We start from the raw sequence: 6,439 nt of genomic DNA, 5'->3' as shown, positions 1-6,439 counted from the left end.
TGGTTGGTATATTGTAGAAGCAGAAATGCAATCAAGAGATCTTGGATTGATATGAGAAGTACACTGTCCTAGGGCCTATAAAGATTATTATATTGTTAAGAGGACGACAATTTTTTCCTCAAATTAAGTTGGTGGTATTGGGCGAGATAGATAATGGTGTATCTCTATACTTGAGGGAAGATATACTTCTCTATACAACAACTCCATTTAAATAAAATAAAAATACTCCATTGTGTGTACATGCTTGGCAAAATCAATGTGCATATTAAGGACAAGGCTGGTTGTAGGGAGAAAGCAATAATACAATTGAATTGAATTGATGCAGGTGGTCGTGGGAAAGAACAATAATTTCAGTCCATCGACAGTCATTGTATTTGAGGAGAAATATGGTGGCTGTCTCCCTCATGCGGCAGCAAAATGCAATGACATCTTTTTACAAGCAGCTGTTGAAGCAAAACAGTAACAATAAAAAAAACACCATGTATGTATTTATTTTTGTTTATTTTGTTACTCCGTATGATCTGCATATATCAACAATGTAACAATTAGGATCTCTGTTTAAAAACACAAACATTACAAGGATGAGGTTTAACATGTTAAACGTCAGTTACACACAGAGAACATCAGAAATTTGGCTTCATTTGGCAGCATTGTTTTGGGATACAATGTCAAAAATAAAGGTACTTGATGGATGGAGGCAGCGTTACAGTCATGATTCACTCACTCACCCACTTCTGCACAGGAAAAAAAATCTCTCTTAACGACCTCAGAACACAACAGCTCAGATTCAACACTATATATATACAACTAGGTCTATTCAAACCATGCATTTCAGTTGACAATTTCCTTTTTCTTTTTTTCCAGCAGTCCATAATAGTTCAAAAGTAAATATGCTGGTTTGATTATGTGCAGAAGATGATGGAGACAATTGATGCACTTGAATGAGTTTAGCTAAGTTTTATTTTTTTTTAAATGGTGATCGACCAGACGGCATCCGATTAACCTAAGATTACAAAAATATATATATGTATTTTTTTTGTTGTCTAGGACTAAAAAGTTGTAGGGATAAAGGCTGGGCGACTTCAATCTACACAGTACAATGATGGCAGCTTACAGAGGATAAACAACAACAAACATTTCACAATTTGCAGAAAGTGGATTTAAAAAACGAAACAATAACACAGTCTAAAACATTAGTCCTCGACTCTTTTTTTCCGAATGCGTTAAAGCCATTCACTCACTCACCGACATACTCATGCCACTTATTTCGATGATATGCAGGAAATTTCGAGAAAATTAATAAAAAAATAAATAAATTGACATACGGCAAGAAGATACAGGCCACACAAAGGTTGAGAAAACAATTTCACCTTTCCTTTGCTGATGACAAAGCTAGTGAAAATATCGCACAATTCAAACTAGTATTAGTTTAACCAACAAGAGGTACCTAAACATTGAATTCTCTGTGACGGACACTTGATGATAAGGAAGTTTCCTTCGTTATGCAGTGTTGTTCAAAGCCGTTGTATTTCATACCGAAGAAAGACTATGGCTTTAGCCCTGGTAGAGCAGCTATGTCCTGTTAGCTCAGCCGCGGAACATGCTAGGTCCTGTTAGTTAAGGAACATGCTAGGTCCTGTAAGCTAAGGAACATGCTAGATCACCATAGCCAAGGGCAATGCTAGGTCCTGTTAGCTTTGTCGAGGAACATGATAGGTCCCCTTAACTTAGTCCCGTTATCCTAGCCGAGGAACACACTATGTCCAGTTAGCCAAGCTCAGGAACACGCAACGTCCTGTTAGCCTAGCAAAGGATCACACTATGTCCAGTTAGCCTAGCTGAGGAACATGCTATGTCCAGTTAGCCGAGCCAAGGAACACGCTATGTCCCGTTAGCCTTACTGAGGAACACGCTATGTCCTGTTAGCCTAGCTGAGGAAAATGCTAGGTCCGTAATGACTTCTTAAGTCAATAGGTCCGTTTATTTTCAAGGAGAGGGGTTCACTACCCTCCACGCTAGGGCTTGATCGTAGACGCCTCGAGTTATTGGTTCCTGCTGAGCTCATGTAATGTTTTTAGAAAAATATACATCAGGAGAACATTGTTACAAAAATAAACGGTAACCGAGTAAAGCTATCTGAAATTCTACATTTTCCACATGACGACTTGACACACACATACAGTATGTTGACTGATATTGCACAAGGAGGTCTCTCTGATAGAAAGCAACGCACTAACACGAGTTGAAGAACAGGAACACAGAAGTAAAAAGGTAGAATTGCATGTCCTTTTTGTATATATTTTTTGATATATTTATTTATCTTTTTTTTTTCTGCCCCCCCACCCCTGGAACAAGAGAGCAACTTGTTCGATGGTCCCCAAAGCATCGGGCAGATGTTCTCGATTGAAAAAAAGAAAACAGTGAGTGAGTGAGTGTATGGGTGTGTGTGTGTGCGCAAATAACAGAGGGTGGCCAATGATGTGGCCTGCTGCCTCCATAATAAAAAGAAAGATAAAAAATTAAATTAACAAAAATAAATAAATAAACCAATAAATGAATGAATAGAAAAGCGTCAAATATCAACGAGTGGTTGAAGGCACAGCTTTCTGAAGTGGGTGGCAGTTATTGTGGGCGGTCGAGTACCGGATCCAGTGGGCTGACCTCTCTCTCTCTCTCTCTCTCTGGCTCCTCGTAGGAGCTTCTCTTGGTGGTCCAGCGGGGGAGGTGTTTATGGGGGGCAGGGGGGGCACCAGCTGTCAAAAAAAAAAGAGGAAGAGGAGTAGTTAGAAGGAGGAAGAGAGCAGAATGGGGGGGGAGAGAGGTTTGCAGATGGTCAGAACAGGTGGGTAAAGTGCAGACATCATGAGCACAGGAAGTGATGCGTGTCACGCTGGTCACATGACCTTTGTATTTAGGTTGAAAACAACTGTTATTTATGTAGGAGTTCATCAACACAAATCACATCGTACATTATGTCCCATCCGTACTCTCAGAAGGAGTTTCTAGACTCCTGAAAGTCATGAGAAGGACTCCGCTCTAGAACATAAACATTACCCATGACCTCTTCAATCTCAAGTTAGTTTAGTCAAACTTAGATTTACGTTTACATTTAGGGCATTAAGCAGACACTTTTATCTAAAGCAGTACATTTGTCAGAAGAAAGAGAAACAATATATATCTGTCAGCACAGTAAGGATAGAACCAAGTGCCAAGCACTTACAATCACTAGGTTAACTCATTCCATGTATGCAACAAAGATAGCTAGGATAAGACGTTACACTTAGTGTACCATTTTTTAGTGCAAGGACGTACAACATACAATAAGTGTGTGCATTAAGTGCCAGGACGTACAACATACAATAAGTGTGTAAGAGGGCAGGCCAAAGGCTTCCAGAAATAAACATTATTTAACTGAAACACAACCGAAAAAAAACAACGACAACACAAGACTCTGCCGCGGGCTTCCTCGTGTCTGACTGAAGGCCTCAGCTCATCCGACGGCTGCAAATCTCCCATCTGTACATCTCTGAAAGCCCCGGTCCGTAGAGACCCTGGGACCCCTCCTACCGCCGTTCATTATAACCTCCGTCCCAGCCTATCACAGCACTCAGAAGCCCAAGGAGGCGGAGCCGTTCTGCCAAACAGGAAGAACACGTAAAGCTCAGCAAAAAACCCTCCCTCCAGGCGTATGCAGACCAGACCAATCCACCTCAGCCACCCTCTCCTCTCAGGATCACCGCCTACAGCCGAGCCAACACAACCACCACCACCACCGACACCACACCCACTACCGCCCCTACCGCCAACTCGACCACTTCCACCAGCACCACCACCTCCAACACCACCACCACCACCATCGCCACCACCACCACCACCACCGTCCCTACAACCACCACAACAGCCACCACAACCACCACCTCTACCACCTCTGCCACCACCACCACCACCGCCACCGACAGCATCACTCCAACACCTCTGCCATCACAACCTTTCGCCCATCTTCCTCGAAGTTAATCCTTCCCCCCCACCCACCCACCCGCAGCAGCAGAGCCGGGTGACAGATGGCGTTCTGTACGGAGCCCCGCGGTGGAGGCCTGGTGGCTCCTGTAGTTATGAATGATTGCAGGGTCTTAGGCATTACGGTGGATCAGTGTAATCCAGTGGCAGCATATGTAGTCACCCGCAGGGGCCAAGTCCAGCAGACGACAGGAGAGAGCGGGGTTTCTCCTCTCCCTCGCCCCCACTAGCCAACCCCCTAACCAACACCACCACCCTCCGACCCCCCATACAGCTCTACGTTCCCCTTCCTATCCACAGGGGGCCGGGGATGCTAGACGGTGTAGGGCTAGGGGTGATGTGGGTAGAAATGGGATTTTTGATTTTTTTTTCGTGCAAAAACGACAATCATCCTTAGGTTGCATTCATCAATACAAATTTTCAGTCTCTCAAAATTTTGATATTGAATCAAAATTTCCTTTTCTCTTGACAACATACACGTCTTATTCCAGAACTAGCACTAAACTAGCTAAACTAGCACCGCTGGTTAACAAAGCAATGTCAGTCAGTCCTAGTACGGCACGGTCCGAGTATTCCTAATGGCGGTGTCGGGTATTTAAGTGTAGCCCATATAGCCATGACCCTCGACCCCGACCGCACACGTTGTCTAATTCTACCCTCTAACCCTGTCACCACCCAACCACCCACGGCCGTGACGAGGCGGAGCGACACCCACCCCTCTGTCACCCTTTCCTCCCAACGCTTTAGCCACGCGACCTCTAGCGAGTCCTCCTATTTAAGGCAACGAGGGGCCATTACCGGGAAAGAGAGAGAGAGAGAGCAGGCCAAAGCCTGCTCTCTCTCTCTCTCTTTCCCGGTAATGGCCGCTCGGGTTGCATTGCCCTGTGGCCCTGTGTCGGGTGGTGCCGTTCTTCTCCTCATCTTGCCTTTATTTGCTCACATAAAGAGCCGGTGCCTGGGCCAGTGTGTGGTGCAGACACGATGGTATGATGGAGGAGCTCCGCCCCTGAGGCTGAGAGACGGAGGTCATTGTCTACTGGAGCTGCTGCTCCCACTTCGGGACTTGTTTCTCTCTTCCGGGAGTCCCAGACGCCTTATGGTTTCGTTTTGGTCGACACAAGGACCAGAAACCTCTTTGCGTTTGCGCAGTGCTTTTATTTGTTGTTAGTGAGTGTGTATGTGTGGACAAGTGCAATGCTCGCAGAGAACTTGAAAAATACCGATGTGCCCAAACGGAAATCGGACGATACCATTGATTTGATAATGTTGTGTCGATATTTTTGAGTGGTATTTTTCGGACAATCAAAGATGTGTTCGACCCTCTATAGCAGTTTAAACGAGTTTGTAGTATACGGCTGTTATAAAAAAATATATATGTTTTTCTTTTAATGCACTGGTATCGGATCGGAACTCGGTATCGGCCGACACGCAGAGGGTTGAAGAACGGTACGGAAACAAAAGGGTATTAGAACATCTCTAGTTTGTAGTCGCCTTGATGTTTACGCTCCAATGGTTAAAGAGGCAAGGGACTCTCTCCCTGTCATGCTCTGTCTGCACGTGGGTTTAGAGGAGGTGGGGGTGTTGGGTGGGGGTGCAGGCAGGGTGGAGGCGGCGGGATTCCCTGCTTCCATCTGGACAGCTGTTCTCGTTCATGCCGGGGTCAACGCCACGTTCTTTCTGTCATCGCGGTGTCGGCGGCGGCATATTTCGTAACAGCGCCGAGGTCAGCAGAACCTCCCAAAGCTGTAATCCGCGGCGGGTGGACAGGGGTTGGGTCGCCGCCCGGTTGGGCCGTCGCCCAGGGCGACGGGCGGGGGGGGGGCACGGTCAGACGGTCGGGACGGGATGCTGAGCAAGCGTTTCGACGGCGATTTCGAAATAGCTTTAGCACAAGGGTAAACACTCGAACTCTGCCTCCCGTTTCTGTTTGTTTGGGTTTCATGTCAAGATGTCTTCTCTTGGGGATGATGTCATACTGTGTGTACCGAGCAAACACATTCTTTGCTTGGCCGACAAAGTGAGGACTCATCTGTTGTCCACTCTAGAAGGCTTTTTGTGAAGGAGAAGAGGCAAGAAAGAGTCCTGCCCCGGGTGCTTGAACAGATTGAGTGAGCAAGGAGGCCAACGTACAAAAGTTCCCATTCACACACACACACACACACACACACACACACACACACACAGTGTACACAAACACACACACGCACAGATAAACACACATACACAGCACACAAACACTCACATACAGTTCACAAACACATTCACAAAACACACATACATACACAGTGCACACACACACACAGACAGTTCACAGATACACATACAAACACACATACATGCACACAGTACACAAATACATACACAAACACACGTTGAGCACGTACATTGCGCGCACACACACAGCACACACACAAATACACAC

Source organism: Pollachius pollachius (genome assembly GCF_949987615.1).
Source record: "Pollachius pollachius genome assembly, chromosome: 4".
In the NCBI taxonomy this organism is placed as follows: Eukaryota; Metazoa; Chordata; class Actinopteri; order Gadiformes; family Gadidae; genus Pollachius; species Pollachius pollachius.
This window is presented reverse-complemented; position numbering follows the sequence as displayed.